We start from the raw sequence: 24,119 nt of genomic DNA, 5'->3' as shown, positions 1-24,119 counted from the left end.
TTTCTAGGGCATTGTAGCTAAGAGCTAACTGGAGTTTGAGCTGAGTCTAACTTCAACTAATCGTTGTGACTCAATTTTGGCATAGCTGCGCGTGAATTATTTACCTTCAGTGGTTAATTTGTACGCACGGTTCGACAGACAAAAACACAACTATGCAGCCTCAGGAATAATGCATTTTGCATTCTTTGTGAATCCTGATGTGATGAGTGAAGGAAACGATGACAACGACGGAAGTACGGGGCAAGGCGCGTGGGATTTCGAGCCAACTGTGCGCGCGAGGTCAGCCAATCAGCTGATGACCTGTGGTGGCCCATAGAGGTGGCGTACCACGATTGGGCCACGTGTGACCATTACGTGGCGGTAAGCTTTGTGGCTGGGGATGAGCCGAAGCAGCGGCAGACGGGAGACAGCGGGCCGAAGCGTCGGACGCAGGCGATCCTGGTTCCGGCCAGGGAACGCGGCTGTCCACGCTACTGCCGTCCAACTACCAGCTGGAGTGACGTTGCCGGCACGAGTACTGAATCTCGCGGCGCGGCCTGGGCTGCTGTTCTCTTCCTTGCCGAGGACATCGCGGATCTCGGCGAGGCGTCTCCATGGTCAGACGTTCAGCACAGCGACGTACGTGGCCTGGCTAATGGTCACCGTTGCGCCGAGCATCGCGTCTCGATGCAAGCTGTTTGCTGGACGGGCTGGCCCATTACATGCATGGAGCATCGCGTCTCCGATGCGGGTTGACTGCTCCGTAGTCGTACCCACGCCACCACTCCGCCAAGCGTCATCGTCACCATAGCATCACACATCGAGACGCACCCCGCTTCCGATCGCCTGTCGCCGCCTCCTGCCCTGCACCTCGGCGTTCGTCGGGGCCCGCATCTCATTGTGAGGTTTTGGAACTCTGCGCCTTAAACTCGCGTTCATTTCTTTTATCATTCGATCAGACAGTTTTGTTAATTATTCGGCTTGGCGGTTTTTCTGGTTCTGAGTTGTATGTTTTTCTTCCGTGCTCTGTCATAAACGTCGCGTGTGTTGTTACCGCGTCGTCTCAAAGTCCATTTTTCCTCGCATGACACGCAAAACAAGCGTGACAAACCTTAGCCCCGAAATAGAATAAATTTTCATTACACCTGATAATGGAATTGTTTAAATGGTTGCCTATTCAAATTTGTAATAGCTGAGCATTTATTATCAATTGCGTAGTCCATAACTAAGCTGTTATGCTCGGTCCACCCCGATTGGTAATCGGAGTGCACTTATTAACAGTTTAATTGACGTCACGAAACGAGAAGTGAAAAGTCGTTTGCCGTGTGAATTGACCACAGAAAACACTTCTGTGACACCCGCTTACAGTAATCAATACAGTAATAAATCAGAATTTTATTCGGCATTTCTAACTTGCAAGCATGCGCTGAAACAAAGAATTTGTAAAGCTCTACCATGGGTCACAATTACGACAGCATCCAGGATAACGGCTTCCCGGCTGGGGTGCTCCAGGAGCTTCATTACCTGGACACCTGCGCATCAAGTTTATAGGCTCGTGTGAGGGCTGCAAAATGGGCAACTCAGATAAAAGCATCAACTTTCATCACACGTGTGCACTATGGTAGGGGCTATGTGCTCAAATTGCAAACGGTTGCTGAAATTAGCTGTTGGTGATGGAATGATCACTCACACAAGACTAGACGAAATACAAGTTTGTTGCTCATTTCGATCTTCTCTTTACTCAATCGATCACGAATCTCTAGACTGCACATACGATTGTTCTCTGCTGCAAAAGGTTACACAATGTCATCCTAAAGATTTTATCAGAGTTTCAACTTTGTTTGCGTGGTATATATTGTAGTCAGAATAATCGTATAATCAAAAAAGTTATTGCGTCACGATTCCGGCAGTGCTGATCTTTTATGTGCAAATGCTACTTCTGTTCCATGTGATAAATAAACGAGCTAGATAAAGGTTATGTTGATTGATGTGTGGGGGTGAACGTCCCAAAACCACCATATGAATATGAAAGACGCCGTAGTGGAGGGCTCCGGAAATTTGGCCACCTGGGCTTCTTCAACGCGCACCGAAATCTGAGCACACGGGCCTACATTCGAAGTGCGGCCTCCGTTGGAAGTGCAGCCAATTTCTGCCTCCATGGAAGTGCAGCCGCTGCAGCCGGGATTTGATCCCGCTACCTGCGGGCCGACAGCCGAGTAGATTAGCCATTAGACCACCGCGGCGGGGCGAATGAAAAATATGTCACAGTCGTAACGAAGTACACTACGTAAGACCTCATTTACCATAAATGCTTTGTGTTTCACCATTTAAAATGGCAATGATATAACAAACATGGGCTCATTATGGGAGATGATTTAGACTCCAATCAAAAGTTTCGAAGAAACCCGACGTTTTGAAACCGACTTGGTTCCTTCCTCAGGGGTGACTGTGGAGGCTACCTAGCAGCGGCGTCTTCAAAGCACTCGTGGGGTGGATCCCTCTCTATCTCTATTTTTTTTTGCCGTGGAGCGTCGTCCGTGTGTATACAATAAGGGAAGGGTTCCGAGAGACTGGTTAATGTTATGGGCTGTCCTCTGTATGTGCCACGACTCGAGTAACATCCTTCCCCTCCAGTTCGGCTTGCTTTCAAGGATGGCCGTTGCTTGAAAGTTTATCTGTTGATCCAACGTCTCAGCATGTTCGGCGACTGCGCTGTGCTCTTTGTATAACTTCCGCACATCGTTGGTGTGTGGCGTCAGTCGTTTCGGCAGGTTTTTCATCTCGCCGATATACGACGAGGGGCACTCGGCGCACAGAATTTTGTAAACGACACCGGGCGCCCTGTTCATTGTTGGCCGGTCTTCGGGCTGGGGAGGAGGGGTCCCAGAGTACACGTAGGCGCGCGCGATGCGAACCCCTTCCTTCTTGAAGAACCGCGCCAACATCTCGCTCGTTCCCAGAACGTATGGAACCGGTACGCGTTTCGGGGGGTTGCCAATTAATGCCAATTGTGGTTTTCGTATCCTCCGTTGCTTTGCGCGGCGAGTGGCGGCTCGAAGAAAATTTTTTTGAGTATCCGTTTCTTCTTAGGTCTTCGATCACGCGGGACTCTTCTTTCTTCCGCTGTGTGTCATTAGAGCATAAGTCCCTAGCTGTCTCGGGTAGCGTTGTCACAACCGAGGCCTTGTGGCAGGCGGGGTGGTAAGAATTGAATTGAAGGTAGCAGCCAGTGTGCGTTGGTTTCCTATGAAAGGAGAACTCGAGGTCATTGCGCTTTCTTGCCACCTGAAAGTCGAGAAAGGGCAGGCAATGGTCGCTTTCACACTCGGCCGTGAACTGTATGGCTGCGTGCACTGAATTTAGGTGTTGTCTGAAGTTTTCGACTTCAGACATCTTATTGACGCAAAAGCAATTGTCCATATAACGCAGAAAAAGCTTGGGTCACAGTGAAAAGGAGCCGAGTGCTTTCTTTTCTAAGTACTCCATGGTCAGGTTTGCCATCATGGCGGAGATGGAAGCTCCCATCGCAGTTCCACTGTTTTGCCTGAAAATAGCTCCTTTGTAGGAGAAGTACGTACTGGACAGGCAGAACACCAGTAGACGGCAGAGCTCGTCAACCACCAAAGGAGTCCTTTCCCTCGGGCTTGCGTCCTCCTCAAGCGCAGAACGGGCAGCGGAGACAGCAAACGGAACTGGCACTTTGGTGAACAATGAAACGACGTCAAATAAGACCATGCTCTCGCCATCGTCGATGCCCCATCTGACGCTAGCTACACGAAGTGGCTGGAGTCACGGACATGAGTTGGTGTCTTCCGGGTAAGTGGGGTGAAGATTCAGTCTAGAAAACTTGAAAAGGCTCGGCATCGGGAGGAAGTGAAGCCTACAATTGGTCGGAGGGAGACGTCAGGCTTGTGAATTTTCGGTAGTCCATAGAAACTCGGTGTAGATCCGTTACGGCAGATTAGTCGCAGGTGAAGTGTTTTGAGATCCGGATAATGGGGTAAAGCTTAAGAATTTCCACGAGTAGCTTGTTTATCTGTGTCTGGGCTTGCTTCGTTGGGTCCTTTAGTAGCTGCGTGTATGCGTTCCCTTCTAAAAGAGCTGAAACCTTCCGATCGTAGTCTCCGCTGTCCAACACCACCGTCGAATTACCCTTGTTGGTAGGCAAGATGACAATGCTTCGATCCCGTCTGAGTTCCCGAAGTGCCTGGTTCTCCTCTGTGGTCAAGTTATTTTTCCTTTGTAACGGTAATTTCGAAAGGATCCCATTTGATTTCAGCCCAATTTGTTCTCTGGCGCCCAGCCTCACGCTTCGGACGGCTTCCTCTACAGCCGCGACAAGTTTCGGTAGACGGGGCGTCATTGACATGTTATAGTCATGTCCTTTTGCCAGGACAGAAGTTTCGCGACCAGAGAGTGAACGAGATGAAAGATTGGGGACAAACCTGGAATTTCGGATGCTTTGAGTGTCTCGGCTGTGCAGGAAGGGTTTTGGCTTTGCAGCGTTTCCTGAGGTGCACAGAATCGGCTAAAGCACAGCAGTAGTACACTGCGAATTCTTCAGGTTTGTATGCTCACCTCGCAAAAAGCCATTCAGACCTGCACGACTAATAGATTGCTTGGACAGGGCTGTTTTGCTGCCTGGGCTGCTTAAAAAGACTGGTCCCTTGTGCGTTACTGCAGTCATTGGAATGCACCTGACAATAAGCCCGGTGCCGGAAAACCATCTTCAAGGTCGTATCTCACATTCTAAGGCTTTTTGCAGTCTTCATTTCCTGCGCATCATGGCCTGCCCAGCAGCGACGTCTTCTTGATGAGTCAACCTTGAACCTTGCCAACCGGATTCGTCGACTCTGCGCATGGGGGTTCCAGGTCATTGCACCATGCCAGTTGTGCTGTGCCGTCACCTAGCGTATTGTATACACTGCGTCCTCCTTAAGCGACGAACTGTGCGTGGCTGCAACCTTTTCTTGGGTTCAGATAGAGGGGTTTGTGACTTTGCCTCTTTGTCGGTGGAGTGGAAGACGACGATTCTTTTGGAGGGTCCTTTACTAAATTGTGTTCGTTTGCAGGGAATCTGTGAAAGACCAAGAATATGAAATGCACGCGCAGAGACGCTCGACGGCGGTTTTTCTTTCATTTTTTCAGGTAGTACAACCCTAGCCAATCATGCAAATACTTTTAATGAACGTTCCAGTTTTGAACCCCGGCTCCTCGCTTCGTCTTCCCGTTGACCCTTGAATAGCTCCTGGTCCTGATGAAGTCCCTCATTCGCAACACCATTCTCGTCAATCGCTGGGTCCTCGGCGTCATTCATCCCATGCGCTTCGGGAAAGGTGACTTGTGCGACCAATGAACGAGAGGTCACCGGACAGTCATTGGAAGATATACCTTTGCCTGCTGTTTTGCTCAAAATAAATGATTGTATTGGTTGGCGAAATACCAACGATGGCCTAGTATGACAATTCGGTCACCGTGCTTGTAATCATAATCGTCTTCAAAAACCACGTAGGTCATAAAGTTATGTCTTCTCGGAATGATTCCTTTGCATTTCGGGGTGCAGGCAGCGCGTTAATCCAACATATTTTTTTTTTGTCTTGGAAAGAAATTGTGCCGTAATTACTGGTTATTTCTCGTTGTTCACACAATGAGATTCTTCATATTCATTTCCTTCAACATTGCGGTGTTTCCGTCGACTAGGGGCGAACAATCATCAAATAATTTATTTAAATCATCCCTTTTCGAACGAAGCTCACGTGGTGAAGACAGGAACACAGTCCATGTGATTGATGAAGGAATATCACCACTTGATGCTTGCCAGCCGTTCGAGTCTTCTTCACAATGATTGATGCTGTTTGTGTTGACCTTGTAGCTGGGCCTCTGCGCATAAACAGTTCTGAGAAGAACATAATCTCGCCTGTTCTGTTTTGTGCATGGCGAAAAGAGTCGCAACATTGTAGGCACTGAACTATTTTTTACCCCCGCTCGCGCTTTCTCTTGGTATGAAGATCATTATCTTCGATGAAACCTCATTCATCTCAATAACGTCAATAACTATGGACCTCACCACAGCTTCCTTTCCTCGCGATATTCATCATAAAGAATATGTATTGGTCTATATAGACAGCAAGGCTTTCCGTATTACGAAATGACAAGAGCTCGCTAAAGTCTTTTGCCGGTATGTTGCTGCGTTAGACTGCAGACATGAACATGGTTCTCTGCAATTACCAATGTCCTGAACTCGTTACAGACTAGACACCAGCATAGCACACACCGTCCTCCGAAAACCCCGTCGAGTGTTCTCCCCTAGTTGCAACGTTTTTACGAACAAGTAAAGGACAGAATGAAAAAGGCTGTCGTGGAAAAGTCGTCAAGCACGTGGGAAGCCCCAGTAATCTTTGTGAGAAAAAAAGGGTTCCTGGATAATCTGCGTGAAATGCGGCTTCTAAACATTGTGGTGTAAAACGATGTTTATTCTTTACCGCAGATTGGTGACGTCATTGAGCGATTGCTTGTTGCTTCTTATTTTTCGACACTTGATTTGCAATTGCTTTATTGGCAAGTGTACATGATTGATTGATATGTGGGGTTTAACGTCCCCAAACGCAAGTGTACATGAAACCTGAAGACAAGGAAAACACTAATTTTTTTATTATACGCAGTCTATTGAAACTAATATGCTTTTTGGCCATCGCAATGCTCTTGCCAACATTGAAAGATTTGTGGACACAGTACTGCGCGGTCTAACCTGAAAGATATACATAGGCAATATCGACAAAGTTGCAATCGTGGTCAGTGCGTGTGAAAAAAAATATGAATTGTCTCAGTCTTTCTCGGCAGCATCAAAAAGCTTGGCTGTTTCTAAACTCAAAGCAATGTGGGTTTGGCGAAAGCCAGGCACTGATGCAACGGAACGTAGTCGACAAAAATGGCGTAACACCAGTTCAGTCGAGAGCGCTGTCAATCCACCGAAGTCACGTATTCATAGTTTTGCCGTTTCGCTTGCCAGTTCGCTGGGACCGAGTACCTGCAGACAAGTATCATACGGCAAGATGCGGCCTTTAACTGTACACGTCAATGAGACGCCTCGTACTCCTAACTTTCGTTTATACCAACGTCTGCCTCTCTGTAGCGTTGCTTCAATCCGTCTTGCCCGACTGAGGCACACAATGACGCTAGTAGTATCGAGATAGGAGCGGTGCGTGTATAACTTTGCCGTGGCTCAGCGCATATCGCTGCATATCACAGCCGTTCCCGAAGCAAACTTGGGCGCAATTATACGGTTACCGAACAGGAATGTCTGGCAGCAGTTTTCACCATACAAATATCTAGTTGATTTTTTTTACGCGAGGCCAATACAAATAATTATTGATCATCCTTCCTTATGCTGGCTGGTCGGTTTGCGTGGTCCCTCTGGCTACCTCACACTTTAGGCACTGCAACTTCAGGAATATGACATTACGGTGTCGTACAACAGTGACTATCACCATGCTCACGCAGACTACCTCTCTCAAATTCGTCTAGCCAGTGCCGATTACGATGCTGAGAACTTTCTAGACGGCCAGGCTGCTGTTACAAGCACGTTTTCCACTGCAGCCTACTGTCAGCCTCATTTTTACAGCGAAAGCTGTTTTGAGACAACAACTCAGGTCACACGCAGTTGCATGTTGTCCGCCACCGGTACCGCTGCCACCGTCGCCACCGCCGGTGTCCGTAACCAAACAGTGCGAAATTAGAAAAAAAAAACCTTGTACTAATGACTGAGTTAGGCTTAAATCCGGGTCCGCTGGGTGCCACTTTCTTATTCTACCACTTAGCTACGCCGGTGCTTGTAGCTTGGAGTCAAACTTGCCTTAGGCAGGCTTGACCACCTGGTCCGCTGGCTGCCAGCCCATTATTCTACCACTGAGCTACTCCAGTACTTGTGACTTGCCAAATTTGCCTTAAGCAGGCTTGATGTCGGGAAAGCAATCGCGTTTTTACGAATTATAAAGCGTTTTCCAACAGCCAAAGAAGAACTAGTCGCCGCACAATGGGATTAGCTTAACGAGTGGACCGTCCAATTCTCCAAGCCATCACGAAAGCTTGTTCTTGTTTTCTTAATAACTGTGGCACATACACACTTCAGCCAGAATTGCTCATCGTAGTGAGCCCCTGCATGGACAATTGGCACAAAATTCTTAGCAAGTGTTAAACGGATACTACGCTTTTCAGAAGAATGACGAGAAATAGCACATCGAATGCCGGCCTACTACCCAAAAGTACCAAGCAAGTGTGCTAGCTGATTGTTTTGAAAAGGTTCCGAAAGGCCACTCTTATAGCTTTCGCTGTAAATGTCCTGCGCCTAGCGTGCAGACATGGGCTTTTTTTATTTTTATCCCAGAAACTACCCTATTTTCTCGTTGTGTGCGATACCACTAAGGTTGTAGAAGTAAAACAGTTCAACTTACCCTTTTACAATAATTTCCCTTCCGTGATAATTACATGAAACCTGTACGCATGGGTTATTGAAACTCCAAGATAGTCCATTAAGAATTACTCGGCCAAATATGAGGCAGCGCCCTGCAGAGAGTGAAATTAGTTAGTCGCGCTGATGCACACTTAAACACAACACTGGTCTCACAGTACGTATATATATATATATATATATATATATATATATATATATATATATATATATATATATATAGAGAGAGAGAGAGAGAGAGAGAGAGAGAGAGAGAGATGGACCCTAGATGTCTTTACATATACTATACACGTTACAAATTATTCGATATCATCTTCATAAATGATACTTCAGTGAATATCTCCATGGAGAATTTAACATTTTCATTTCTTTCTCTCTTAATTGACGGAAGGTGATGAAAAAGTTTGAATTAAAAGGCTGTCTGATATTGTTGACGTCATTTCAATATTTTCAACGCCTTTGGACCATCAGAAAACATACATAAATATTGTCCCGAATTACATGTTATTCTGTAAATGTCGTCGAAAGACGATAGTCTTGTGTATGGAGAGAGTGAACAAAACGTTTATTTGATGTTCTGCGAAAGAAAATCGGTGATTGTTATTCTGAAGGCACTGCGTTAGATGGCCTCGAGTGTGGAAAGGAGGCGAACAAGCGCATCTAGGCACGTTAGGCACGAGCGCCATCTGGCAGTTATCTTCGAAAACGAAGGCATGCGCAACCGCGGGGAAAGATGTGTGCAAAGATGCGTGCCAGTCACGGAGGTGATAAGGTGTAGAATGCAGAACACAGGTCAGGTGCCCCCACCGTGCTGTCGTAGCAAAGCGTTGGAACACCTGCACTGTCAGCGCAGCGTGTTAGACGCTACAGTCTTTAGAGTTACTTCCGTGTGCCTTTTCTAGTGTAAAGGCAGACATACAAAACATAGACATGTTGTTATGTCACCTCAGACATGCGCAATGTTTTATTTTCAACTGAAAATTGCACAACGTTGAACGCTAAACCTTGAGCAATATTAGTGGGTGCTGCGGATGGGGGTAACCGTTTGGTGCCCTTTGAGGTATCGCTAAGGTGGAAAAACAGACAAATGTACAGAGAGACCGACCGACTGACCGACCGACAGACAGACAGACAGACAGACAGACCAACATTTTTTTCATCGAAGGTCCCCAAGAAAGACATTTGCCTTTAAAAATATTGGCCCCGTTTCTGCATGTTACTCTGCAAATGTCATCGAAAGACGATAGTCTTGCTTGTGGAGAAAGTGAACAAAATGTTTATTTGATCTGCGCAAAAAAAAAAAAAAAATTAGTGACTGGTATTCTGAAGGTGCGGCGTTAGAGTTCCTCGAGCGTGCAGCGTAGGCGAACAAGCGCATCAATGCCCCGCCGTGGTGGTCTAGTGGCTAAGGTACTCGGCTGCTGACCCACAGGTCGCGGGTTCATATCCCGGCTGCGGCGGCTACATTTCCGATGGAGGCGGAAATGTTGTAGGCCCGCGTGGTCAGATTCGGGTGCACGTTAAAGAACCCCAGGTGGTCTAAATTTCCGGAGCCCTCCACTACGGCGTCTCTCATAATCATATAGTGGTTTTGGGACGTTAAACCCCACATATCAATCATCAACAAGCGCATCAAGTCACTTCACACGTGAGACATGAGCACTATCGGGCAGTTATCTTGAAAAACGAAGTGCACGCGCACTGCGCGCCTGTCTCGAAGGTGATAAGATGTAGAACGCAAGCCGACGGCTAGGTGCCACAACCGTGTCGTCTTAGTAAAGCACGAGACAGACGTGCGATTTTCTCTGCGATTCGGCGTGTGGTGCGACGATGCGACTGCCGGAGTGGTGACGTTTTGTGACGTTTCGTGACGTATCCTCGCGTCGCACCGCCGCTTAGCCGGTGCGCCGAGTATCAAACCTGCCAGATATTTTCGTCGCAGCATCGCTAGGGTGGCTAGAAGGGAGAGATGTGCTTAGCGCGGCAGCCAGCCATTGGAGAGGGCGGTCCTCTTTCGCGTGATTGCCGCTAGGGCACAACATAGCGCTACCGTCTGAGGCGCCGCCAGCGTGCCAGCGTTTCCGCGGAGATAGGCCTGGGTGGCGGTTTGTCGTTGTGTATTTCGCTGCGAACTGTTGGCGTGTGCTGTTGATTCACGAGTGCTGTGTGCTGGCAAAGATGCCGTCTACCTCAAAGGAAAAAACTCAGCGTTGGTGCTTCGTGCCAGGGTGCGATTCCGGCTACAGATCTTGTTCGGAAAAAGTGTCCCTTTTCCGTGCTCCGACTTGCCAAGAACTGTTCTTGAAGTGGGCACGCGCCATTCCTAGGGCTGACAAACCGCTTCAAGAGAATTCCGCTGTTTGCGCAAAGCATTTTGACGAAAGGTAAGTGTAATAGATAGCATGCTGGCGTACGTTATACCGCTTTCAAAACAAGTAGTACAACTACAAGCAATGCTTTACAACAGAAGTAGCATCGCTGCTTACTGCACGTGTTGCATTCTGACGGTGGCAGTCCTTCGAAGCGCTCATTCATACCACCTTTTATGTTTCTCGGCACGTTCATCCAAAGAAGTTCCGGCAAATTGTAAACGGCGTTGAAGTCTCAATACCGCGCGACGTTGCGCTACTAAGAGACGATGCAGTACCGACGCTGTTTCCAAACTCTCCCAAGTACATTTCTAAAACGTTACCAAAGGAAAGAAAGAGGCGAGGAAGCAATTCTATGGTGGCTAGCAGTTCACAGAATTATGTACCTTCGAGGAAAGCGTGCACGGACTCGGAAGCATCTTTGCGGGAAGATGCAACAACAGCGGATGTGGAGGAAACTACTACAGATGGACTTGCCAAGCACTTCATTTTTAACTTGAGACACCCATCAGAACACTGGTGTACGCAAACATTCAGGAACAAACGTGCAGTTTCCTATAAAACAGCCGAATATGTGACCAGCGATATTCCACCTGTTTTTCGCAAAATTGCTTTGTTCGAATTGCAGGAAGAGAACATGTCTGTGAAGTGTAGCATCTTCCTCTCGAGCTTCTTGCATTGTCAACGCGACATTCGGTCGGCGGAAGAGGCCCAGGAAGCTCTTTTCTACACAGCAAATCTTGCAGTTTGTTGTGGTGTTGGCAGGATGCAAGAGTTCCATCAGGTGGACCTGTCTAGTGTGACGAAATCGACAGGGGGAAGTCTGTATGCCAATGCCTGCAATGGATCTGTTTCACTGGGTATGCTATTAATTATATTGGGTTAAAAAATCATTTTATGGGCACTATAGGGTAGCGAGTAATTTTAATGGTGTGTAATGTTTTTTTTTCAGAGCTATCCACCCATTCTTTCCAACAATGCTCTGCTTGCAAAACAGTCAGGAGAATTGCATTGATGCGCCGTCTACGACTAAAGAATAAAGCACGACGGCCGGTACTGAACACTTTAAAAGAGAGACTCCAACATGCTGTGCGTACTTTGAGACGCAGAAGCAAGAAGGTACAGGTTCTGTGCAGCAACCTCGAAAGGCTCAAAGAAAAAAAAATTCCGCAATAGAGGCATCTGTCCTTGAAAAAAAGGTACTGCCTGTTCTTTCTGCTTGCTTATCTATACGCGACACTCTGCCAAATGGAATTTGTTCCTTTTCTAGATCTGTGAGCTTCCCAAGAAACAGCAGAATGCTGTGCGAACCTGCTTTCAAGCCGCCAAACGACGGTCCCACCGTGGGTTCAAATACTGTAAGGAATGGCTTCTTGAGTGCATTATTCTTCGAATGAAGAGTCCTCGTTTATACGAGCACTTAAGGTGCCACCAAATCCTAACACTGCCTGGCCGTGCTCGCCTGCAGAAATGTATAAAGGTTCGTGTCAATTCGGTCTTAATTTAATGCATAAGCTACTAAAGTTCTCTTTTACACTTTCAGGCATTCAAACCATCATATGGTTTCAACCGCAAGCTCCTTGTCTGCATAAAAAAAACGTGAAAGAACTTGACAACATGCAACGACATGGTGGCTTGGTGGTGGACTAGATGAAGCTTTCCACGCATCTTGACCTGAAGTCATCGATGGACATCGAAGGCTTTGTCGATTTAGGGCAGTTTACTGAGAAGAAGGACAAGCACACAAAGGCCGACCATGGCCTTGTAGTAATGTTTCAACCATTTGTTGGAAAATTAACCCAGAATATAGGTAACTAGCACTCATCAATTTTGTCATTCTCTTTATTAATTGTTACTTTCGTCATGCTTTCTACAGCTGTGTTTGCATCGAAAGGGAATGTGAAGGCTGCAGTGCTGACCAAGATCAATTTGGAGGCCACAATTCTTTGCGAGGAGGCTCGACTTCACACCGATTACATCTGCTGTGATGGAGCAGCTTGGAATCGTGCAATGTGGCACAACATGGGCATTTACGGAAGCTGTAAAGGCGTGCGGTGTAAGGTGGTGCACCCGTGTGACAAGGACAGATTTCTGCACTTTCTATCGGATTTTCCACATCTCGCAAAGTGCGTGCGGAACGCCATGATGAAATGTGGCTTCAATACGCATATAGGCCGGGTATGAATGAAAAATAATCTTTTTACACTGGTGGCGTCAAGTTCACGTAAAAATTATCCACTATGTTACAGGTCAACTGGGATCTTGTAGCAACTACCTGGAAGATTGACAGCAGCACAGTTGCCCTGAGAGTCGCACCAAAACTGACGCGGTCTCATATATACCCGAATGGGTTTGAGAAGATGAGGGTGAATTTGGCATTTTACGCCTTCAGTGTTTATGTATTGCATGCCATGGACTTCTACAAGGAGAAGATTGAATATCTGTATCCCAACTTGGAGCCTACGAGGACCTTTGTTTGTATGATGATGAAGCTCATTGAAACAATGACGTCAAGGTTTCCAGCTGAGGCACTAAGGTATGTACGATGCTGTCCCCTGGGTTCTTTTTCACAGGCACATGAATTTACGTGCGCTACCTTCTACTGGTATAGGCCAAACAGTGCGAAAGAAGCTGCACTAGATGCAATGCTGGACTTCCTGGACAAATGGGAGGCCTTTGCGAAGGGTGTTGGCTTCCTCAGCAGAAGTACATCGGAAGGTCTACGTGTTACGATTCATTCCACAAAGGCCCTTCTGAAGTACTTGACCGAAACCGTCGGCTACAAGTACCTGATGACGTCGCATCTGAGCCAGGACTGCCTTGAACGCTCATTTGAGATAGTGCGGCAGGCAAGTGGTGCAAATGATCCCCCGACCCCTGATCAATTCATCGTTATCATCAGGTATACTTTTGTATATTTGATTGTAAATTTGACTGTTTTGACTGAATTTCTTCCTATAATTTCGACACTTAGAGGTGCTTGAGCTTTTACAGCCTTGCGAAGAGCCCTAGAGGTGGAAGCCTGTCTCCGGGACTTCTGGATTCCCTTCTTTCTGCGGAAGAGGCACTGGTGGAAAATGAAAAGCACGATGATGTAGTCACCATGGATGCTGTTGAAGTTGCTGTGGACCATGCAGACTATGTGGAAAAAAGAAGCGACCCTCGCTTGGTGTACTACATTGCTGGATACGTGGCCAGGAAGCGCATCCTGTCGACTAATTGTACAGCATGCAGGGATGCCTGCCTTGTGCCGAAGGACAATGTTTCAGGAGAAGTACCAGCATATGCCTCCAAGGAATGGGACTTAGATGGGCTTCTGTACCCGGCGGTGTCACTCTATCATTTGATCGAATGTCTTGAAAGCAGGCTAACTCGCGAGTTTAGCAGAACGAACCTACATTCCAAAGCTGCTTTGAGCATACTTGGCAAAGTGAGCACAAATGTGCCACAAATTGGTTGCGTCGATCACTGTCAGGAGCTCACAAGGTCAGTGGTCAGGTTTTTCAGCCTTACCAGGATCCATTTTCTCTTGAGGGGCCTCAACCAAGAAATGAATGACAAAAAACTAAAAAGAATAAAGCCTTGCGTGATGTGAGAAAAGCCGTGGAAATGATTAACTGCATTCTGTTGTACACAGTAAAGTTTATCTAGTAACATGTAGCATTTATTTGGTTTATGAATTGAGCCTGAAAAGACTGCCGAACGTTGTATTACCATACATGCCATGGCTTAATCCTGATTTGTTGGCGTAAATCAAGTTATCTGCTTAGCACGTAATGAGGTGCACGAATAAAATGATCAGAGCGCACTGGAGCATAACTAAGCCCCGCTCTCCCAGTAGAAGTGCTTCAATATCGCTTTCCAAGAGGCCTGCTTGCTTTCGGCCGGAACAATACTGTTCTGTACCCGTATTTCAAAACCGCATGATAACGATAGCGCAATAAAAGCTGTGCGCTGACTAAGAAACTGCATTGTCAGCTAAAGTTTTATATAGTTTGGTGACGCATTTCCACTGAACCGTTCTCCCTGCCGAGAACGGAGAACGGCTACGAGAACGGAGAAGTGTGCCTTTTCTGCACGACAACGCCCGTTTTGAAACCACTAGGGAGATCGGAGATCGTGAGCAGCGATGCAAGGTCATTTCGCAGGTAAACACAGCTACCGACGTCTCTGCGCTGGCTCTCTTCGCTTCCACCTATGCTCTTCACATCGATGGTATCGATAAAGTAATAATGTATGCTAACGCATTACATACGAGCGCAATGCTTGATAGTGTTGTCAGAAACAAGCGCTCGACGATGAGCTCACGTGTGAATGGCGTAGGCGACGGCCGGTGCCCGCGATGCTAGGCCTACCTGTCGGAGTCATGAATAATCAGCTACTGCCGTGGTTACGACGTGCTTGTCATTCAGGAATGCGATTTATCAATTATTTTTGGGGGGAACAACGCGTGGCTGTGTAATGTTCTTTGTTTTGAGCCTCATTACGAGGATACCAAGTCGTTCGACCCTGCATGCCGAGGCGCTGCAGGGGTGTGGAGCCTGCCACTGATAGCTTCTTCGCCCCCGTGTGTCCCAAAACGTCGCATGCGGCACGCCCCACCATGCGACGCCACACACCGCATCGCACGAAAAATCGCACGTCTGTCTCGCGCTTAAAGCGTTGGAAACACTGGCCTTTTCGTGCGAACCTTGCCCCGTCAGAGCAACGTGATAAGCGCTACATTCCTTACAATTACTTATGTATGCCATTTCTAGTAAAATACACATACATAATACTGACTTGTTCTTGTGGTGCCTCAGTTATGCGCAATAGTTGCTTTTCAATTGACAATCGCACAAAGATGAACGCTGAATCTTTAGCAATATTGGCAGGAGCTGCGGATAGGGTCGGCCGTTTAGTGTAGCATTTGGGTACTTTGGTGCCGTTTAGGTTGCCGTAAAGCGCAGACAAACAGACAAATATACCGATGAACTGACAGACAGACAGACAGACAGACAGACAGATAGACAGACAGACAGACAGACAGACAGACCAAAATTTGCGTCGAAGTTCCCCAAGAATGAATATCGTCTTTATTAACAGTGATAACCAAAAATATCGAATAAAGTGTCATTTGTGAGGACAATATTGAATCATTTTTAACCTGTACACCTTGTACACACCATTTCCTCATCCCCACCAGTGGTAAGAGATCACGCATGAGCCGGTACCAGACACATCATAAAACAGCTCAGAAGAATAATGCTTTGAATATGACGTTAATTATAAATAATAAATTTATGTGTATATTTATCAGAAGCCAAGCACAATGCCTGAATGCTGTATTGCGGGTCATCGACTGCATCGAAATTCTGCCCCTTGGGACTAAGTAGCCCTTCAGTATAACCTGCCCTTTGGTGGTCCAAGGCGGAAGATGGTTACCGCCGTGCTCGTCGGAGACGTGTTCGTCGGAGACGCTGACGTTGACGTGGAGGGCTCAGCATTGGCCATGGCTAAAAAACCGATGCGGCGTCCACTGCGGAGCTCCGTTGCCTGATGGTTACCCAGCACCTCTCACCAATATGTTACGGGGTCAGTGACTTCTGTATAAAGGCAATTACAGAAGAGAACCTCAGGCGAGAATCGCAATGAATGAGTGGCACACTCGCGCGCCTCTCAGCTGATCCTGTCCTTCATCTTTCTTTACTTTCTACCAGGACCCCCGGGCATCGGAGCGCCATCTCGGCGCGAGTCCGAAAAAGTGCGACAGTAGTAGGGTTTCATGCGCGAAACATGAACTATGTCAACAAGTGACGAACTTGGTGACGTATTGGAGTGCAATGGCGCTATCTCGTAGTACACGTCGCTAACTTGACGTAAGACTAAGTAGGGTCTTGCGTATCGGGACAAAAGTATTTCGGAGAGACCTACATGGTGACATGGTGACCAGAGGAGCCCGCGATCACTTGCGGCAAACGTTATATTACGATGCCGGTGGTCTAGCAGGCTTTTCGCATATCCTGTGACCTGGTGAGACGAGACTGAGCAACTTGACGAGCCATGTGAGCCCGATCAATGGCTTCGCGAGCGTCCTCGCAAGCAGATGGCTTGAAAAGTAAGGGGGTTTCAAATGGCAATATGGGGTTGCGACCAAACAAAAGATAAAAAGGTGAAACTCCCGTTGTGTCATGTCGAGATGAATTATATCCGAAAGTCAAATAGGCCAACGTCTCTCTCGGCTGCTGTCTCTCTCCTTCTTTCTCTTGTCTCTCGTTCATGGCGCTATTTTTTATGTGAATTATGTCGTACCAACTCGCCCAAGCAACCACGTGAGCTACCTTCATTATGCGCCATAAACTCCAAAAACCACTCGCCATATGCAATGAGCTGCAAAATGCAGCCCAGCTTCTTCGACGAAGTTGTTTTTTGTGCCGCCCAATGGCTGTATCTAAGCAGCTCTAATGCGTCCAATCAGAGCTTTTTTTGGAACGCCGTGCCCTCCTGTAAGCACGTCGTCGACAAGCACGTAGTCTCAAAAGCTTTAGGTCAGGGTTTGTTTTGTTTATGCTTCGCAGTCGTTGTACTGTAGCTTGCTGCAAACATTCACTCACTAGTTTTAACAGGTTATCATGTGATAGAATCTCGCAATCAGCTCACGGAACTTGTCCCAATTTGTCACTGTGTATAGGCAGCACTCTAGCTGCTAGGAGAATTCTCTGGGACCAGCCAAACGGGCAGATGATCTGAACCCCGTGGGTCAGCTTCGCTTGACCAAGTAAGACGCACATCTATCGTTGATATGGCAAGATCACTGATAGATTGTTTCTTTCCCATGCCTACAAATGTGTATGAGCCGTCAGTAGGGTCTGCAGATCATGTTTAACAATTAGCTCATCGATATTCACTCCACGATTGTCTTGTAGGCGACAACACTAACAATATGATGGGCATTGAAATCTTCTCCTTCAGTCTCCTTCATGGCCGTGAAGTGACAACGATGCTTGACGCAATGTTGCTGCACGACTGCAATGACATCGATTTAGACGTTGTATCTTTTACCGAACGAGCAGAAGAAGCGAGGCAGCTTGCACGCGTCCGAATCAACCAGCAGCAACATTACGACGCCGAACGTTATAATCTGCGACACCGACATGTCGTCTATCGGCCCGGTGAAAAAGTCTGGGTATGGAGTCCTATCCGCCGCCGGGGACTGTCTGAAAAATGACTGAAGAGGAATTTTGGCCCAAACACAGTTTTACAACGCCTGCGTTACGTTAATTACGAGGTTGCTCCTGACAACCCTTCGACAACTCGCCAGCAAAAAACAGGAATCGTGCACGTTGTGCGAATGAAGCCTTATTTTTCGGACTGATTCGCCCCATACATCTACAGCACAGTCTTTTGTAGAAAAGCATCGGGACGCTGCTTTCTGGAGTGGGGAAAATGCCGCATTGAATATGCAGCACCAAGAGAACGACAAAGAGCACGCGCAGCGAGCGAGAAAGACGAAGTTTTCATCTGATCAGTTTGCCAGTGTTCTGGTACAATTAAAGCGAGTTGTCCTGTATTAAACTGCTGCTGTTTCTGCATTGTGAATGTATACAAACACACACACACACACATAAATATATATATATATATATATATATATATATATATATATATATATATATATATATATATATATATATATATATTGAAATACCACGGGTTCAGCTGACGCTTTATTCAAGCAGCAGCGAGATGGCCCCGATGATGAAGAGGCACGTGCGAAGACTGATGATGGTTATTGACAGATGAGGATGACGTCCAATGAATTCTTACACTGATTTCCCCCATCGACGGAAGCGGCCAGCCTGGCCGCGAATTACGCTGGGGAACGCATACGATAGGGCTTGAGACGCGAAACGTGAACAATCTCTGTCCCGCGGCAACGTGGTCAGTGGGGACATGAACAGGTGTGACAAGGTAGTTCACCGGTGAGGTCTGTTCGATAACTTTGTAGGGGCCAATATAGCGTGACTCAAGCTTCTCGCATAAGCCAGGCGTTCGCGCAGGAGTCCACAGAAGTACATCGTCGGCAGGGCGGTAGAGAACGACACGGTGAGTGGCATCGTAACGATGTTTGCGATCTTCTTGGCTAGCTTCGGTGTTGACACGGGCAAGACGACGGCATTGAGCAACACGGGACAGAAACTGGTCGCAAACGATTGGTGAAGATTTGACTGGGCCAGAAAAAAATGAAACGTCTAGTGGTGATGTCGGTTGGCGTCCGTATACTCGGAAAAATGAAGAATAGCCTGTGGTTCGTTGAACTGACGTATTATATGCATACGTGACAAAGGGAAGTATGGCACCCAATTGCGATGGTCCGGTCGGATATACATGGACAGCATGTCACACAGCGTGCGATGAAATCTTTCTGTTAAGCCATTGGTTTGCGGGTGATAGCTAGATGTTGTTTTATGAACTGTTTTGGATGCTTGAAGAACTTCACTGAGCGTGCTTGAAAGAAATGCCTTGCTCCGGTCGCTCAAAAGAACACGAGGGGCTCCGTGATGTAGGTAAATAGAATGCAAGAAGAAAGTTGTTACTTCCGAAGCAGTTACTGAAGTGATCGAGGTCGTCTAAGCGTACCGGGTCAAGTGATCAACCGCGGTGACGATCCATCTCTTGCCGTCTGATGTAGTTGGGAGGGGCCCGAAGAGGTCAATTCCGACGACAGAGGACGGCTCTGATGGACAAGGAAGTGGTTGTAGGGTCCCGACTGGAGCAGTAGTGGGCCGCTTGCGGTGTTGGCAAAGTGCGCACGAGGCAATATATTTAGCTACCGTCGTGGAAAGACCTGGCCAGAAGAATCGACTGCGTATGCGCTCATATGTTTTGTAGTAACCCAAGTGTCCTGACGTCGGATCGTCGTGGGAAGCGCGCAGAACTTCAGTGCGTAGCGCGCGTGGTACGACGGAAACCAATCGGGGGCCTTCCGGGTGGAAAATGTATCGATGTAGCACATCGTCCTCCAACTTGAATAGTCGAAGTTGTTTCCGGAGTCTGGCTTTTAGGGAAGATGAAGCGCCGGTAAGCCGACCGATGATGTCAGTGAAATAAGAATCGGCTCGCTGGTGAGTGGTAAGTACTGACGGACGGGTGGATGAAGGTAGAGAAGAAATCGATGATATCGACGAGGCGTCCTCCGTATAGCCGATTTGACAAGTGGATGTGACGTGCGCCGAAGACTGCGGCAAAGGGCATCGTGACAAAGCGTCGGCATCTTGGTGTTGTCTTCCAGTCTTGTAGATGACGTCGAAGTCATACGATTGTAACCGGAGAATCCAGCGGCCTAGTCGTCCCGACAAGTTTTTGACTGTGGACAACCAGCAAAGAGCATGGTGGTCTGTCACAACAGTAAAATGTCGACCATGTAGATATGGACGAAATTTTTGGATGGACCAGACAACAGCCAAGCACTCTTGTTCGGTTATCGAGTACCTCTTCTTTGCAGAGGTCAGAGTGCAGCTTGCATACGCGACAACTTTCTCGCGAAAGGCATGGTCGCGCTGGAGGAGTACGGCGCCGATTCCTTGTCCACTAGCGTCAGTGTGTAATATCGTAGGTGCCTTGTCGTCGAAATAACAAAGCACCGGTGGAGATGTGAGTGCCGGCTTGAGCTCTTGAAACGAGGCTTCGCATTGATCATTTCAATCGAAGGAACCGGTACTAGCAAGGAGCTTGTGGAGAGGAGCGGCAATAGTGGCAAAGTTGCGAATGAAGCGGCGAAAGTACGATGCGAGTCCAAGGAAACTGCGTAGTTCTTTGGAACGAAAGGGTCGCGGAAAGTTGAGGACTGCGGAAATTTTGTCCGGATCGGGCTGGATGCCATCTTTACTAACGAGATGTCCTAGAACTCTTATAGCTGTGTTTCCGAAATGGCACTTCTTCGTGTTTAATTGAAGTCCAGCATTAGAGAGACCTGTGAACACTTGATCTAGGCGTTGCGGATGATCAGCAAAAGTGGAAGAAAACACGACAATATCATCGAGGTAGCATAGACAAGTTTTACACTTGAGGCCACGAATAACAGTGTCGATCATCCTTTCAAATGTGGCGGGAGCATTCCATAGGCCGAATGACATTACGTTAAACTCGTAAATACCGTCCGGCGTAGAAAAAGCGGTCTTGTCTTTGTCTGCTTCGTTCATTGGTATTTGCCAATACCCGGACCGAAGGTCAAGGGTGGAGAAGTATTGGGCGCTTTGTAATGAGTCAAGTGCATCATCTATACGGAGCATCAGATATACATCCTTTCGGATAATCTTGTTGAGCGCGCGGTAATCAACACAAAAATGTACCGATCCATCCTTCTTAAACCGTCAAAGGGTTGTGCGCGACGAGGGCGTTGAAAGCGGTAGGTCCGATACCCTTCAAAAGGTGCCGGACACGATCACCTTCTGGCATGGTGTCGTCGACACGGCGGCAAAGTGCAAGCACATCCTCAATATAGGAAGTGTAGGACTCACTGCAATGTTGAACACGTTCTGCCAATTTCTTCCGAGCAACTTCCTAACGGACGGTCGGTGTGCCGAAAATGCGTCGGAGCTGGTCTTTGAAGAAAGACCAATCACGGAAGTCGCTCTCATGATTTAGAAACCACGTCTTGGCAACCTGAGAGACGTAAAACTGGACGCGTGCCCATTTCGATGCCTTGTTCCAGTTGTTGTAGACACCTACACGGTCATAGTTGTCGAGCCAGTCTTCGACATCTTCGCCAGGCAGACCGGAGAAGATTGCCGGCTCCCGAGGGGGGTTGTTGACCGGGCTAGGGTTGGCGGTGGGTGATTGAGCCAGCGGGTGGTTCAGTTGGGCTTGCTCTTGCGCCATGGTGCTCTGCTGGCGTAAGCAACGTCCCAAATGGAGCTACAGGAGGTGGCTTTGGATGGAGAAAGGTCAAAGAGATCGGGAAGCACCTTCCACCACTTGAAATACCACGGGTTCAGCTGACGCTTTATTCAAGCAGCAGCGAAATGGCGCCGATGATGAAGAGGCACGCGCGAAGACTAATGATGGTTATCGACAGATGAGGATGGCGTCCAATGAATTCTTACAATATATATATATATATATATATATATATATATATATATATATATATAGTGGTACGTTAGTGCGATCAAGTAAACGTTACAAAGCTTGTTTCGCAGTACTTCTGGCGTCGATGTCCGCGTGGGCGTCGTTCTTGTGAGCGAACAATTATCGTCTATGCCATGACCGACAAATCGAGGGAGATTCAAATCGAAAGATTAGTCTCCTGCCAGGAGCTACCTGCAGAATATATGGCTAAGTTCATCACTCAATCGCATGGAGATGGTTGGCATTGGTGGGGATGCTTTCTACTTAGCTTTTTTGCTCTCTTTCGCTTTTCTCCAAATTTTTTATTGAACACCTGCCCTCTTCACTTTTTTAATTCGTTAGCCTACAATACTTTGGTGAAGCAGGCAGGGCATTGTTCGTTATTTTATTTTTATTATTTTAGGAATAAAGTTTTCCCACACAAACATGTCTGTCTCTCTGGAGGCGCTGCGTAAGATATGTCGCCTTCTAGCAATAATGTAAAAAAACAAAAGTTTATAAAAAAAGCAGTCACTGGAAGGTGGCAGTGCAGCGTAATTTTTGTTAAAGCCCCTGAAATTTTAGCCAAGTGTAAGAAACATCCGCTTTTTCACCAAAAGCGCCGAAATGACAGAACAGTCGTAATAAACACTTCCGTCGTTAAAATTACGTATGTATGTAATATCTGAATAAAAATTCACTATACCAAACAATCGTGTATTGATGGTGGGCCTCAAATATGCGTTATATTTGGTTTTGATTGGCGATGTTGCGAAGTATGATTGCAGCCACCAGATTAAGATGGCTTGGAGTTGAGCAAGCACTCAAACGTTTCCTGGTGGCGGAACTGTTTGACTGACGCCAACAGATGGACCAAAATGTTTGCCTTGGAGTGTCCCAAACAAGAATATTTCTTTTCATAAATGATAAATATTACCGGGTCTGACTGACGATAGAAGCTAGGCCGTTTTCGTAGCAAGCAGTGTTCCAGCACGCAGCCCCACGTCTTCTTGAAAACATAAAAAATAACGTTTACTTCAATATGCAGTGGAAATATTTTAATGATTTAAAACACACGAGCCCTGTATTGAGTCTTCAAATACAAAATGAATTATTGAAGTAATATAATTAGGTACAAGCGTACGTTGACATCGATTGTTAGCACGTACGTGGGACTATCTCTAACAACTTAGTGGTTTCAAGCCGGCCACTCATTACAACAGGCACGCGTGTTTCTGCACGTATTGCCTTGAGACGACGTAGTGGATGCAAAGCTAGTAAAAATTTTGACGCGCATAATTAATCAAAGTTTAAAGCATTTTACACATTGCACAGAATGCAGCCATATGCCAAAGCTCACTAACGCCAGTCACTTTTAACTTTATGGATTACGTTGTAGTACTCCACAATTTCAACTTGTCGAATGATATCATACAATAAATGGTGTAACATATGTAGTTAAAGGACGCACTAGGCACGGGATATAGCTATCGCGTTCAACTCTCAAAGGCGAAGCTTACCAGTCCCCCTTAGTTTAGTTCATTCTTGACACCAGTGGATTTTGAGAGCTCGAGAATAATTGATCCTTAACTCCGCAATCAAAGATACCGCACTATGAAACATAAATTGTTTCAACAATGAAGAATTTGATGCTTATTATAAATAATGACAGAATATTGCGTCTTGCCTATCTAACCAGGAGTGAACATTTTTTTTTCTGGCTAACGCATACAACAGACAGCCTGATGGTTTATCTGCAATCAAAAAACGCTTTCTAGGTAACGTGACTTAGACACCACTGAGTACAATGGGCACAGCTGAAAATTTGAAAAATTTTATTATCCAGCATTTTGTAAGAGAACTTAGGAAAACCTAAAAAACGAATACTCACCATTTATAAATTTCGCAGGACAATAGACACAGGTAACATACGTGGCGTATCCAAGAAGAGTAAAAACCAATAAAGAACGCTTCATCGTTATAAAGTAACTCAGTTTTTCTCTATGCCTGAAAAGAAAAAAGTCCTGGAAACATTTTTATTCAATAAGCTCGATTTGCGTGGCGTCCCAACTTCTACCAACTTGAATTACTACGATATTTTTATTTTTACTAGTCAGGAATAGATTGTTGACTACGCTTTCGCAGTACTTACTCTAGAATAAACTTCTTTAGGCTCCGTATATGTGTAACATTTCATAAAATTCATTCAGTCTCGG

General features: G+C 46.7%; 1 long non-coding RNA gene across 1 annotated transcript; it reads right to left on the bottom strand.

Annotated features, from left to right (window-relative positions):
* Positions 1-1,379: 1,379 nt before the first annotated feature.
* On the bottom strand, positions 1,380-23,912 carry LOC142766993 (uncharacterized). Its single transcript, XR_012884697.1, has 3 exons — positions 23,795-23,912; positions 8,430-8,541; positions 1,380-1,511 (listed from the first exon to the last, which is right to left on the bottom strand). It is a non-coding gene; the product is annotated as an uncharacterized LOC142766993 (long non-coding RNA).
* Between the last annotated feature and the right edge of the window lie 207 nt (positions 23,913-24,119).

This window comes from Rhipicephalus microplus, chromosome 7, assembly GCF_043290135.1.
Source record: "Rhipicephalus microplus isolate Deutch F79 chromosome 7, USDA_Rmic, whole genome shotgun sequence".
Lineage (NCBI taxonomy): Eukaryota > Metazoa > Arthropoda > Arachnida > Ixodida > Ixodidae > Rhipicephalus > Rhipicephalus microplus.
This window is presented reverse-complemented; position numbering and strand designations above follow the sequence as displayed.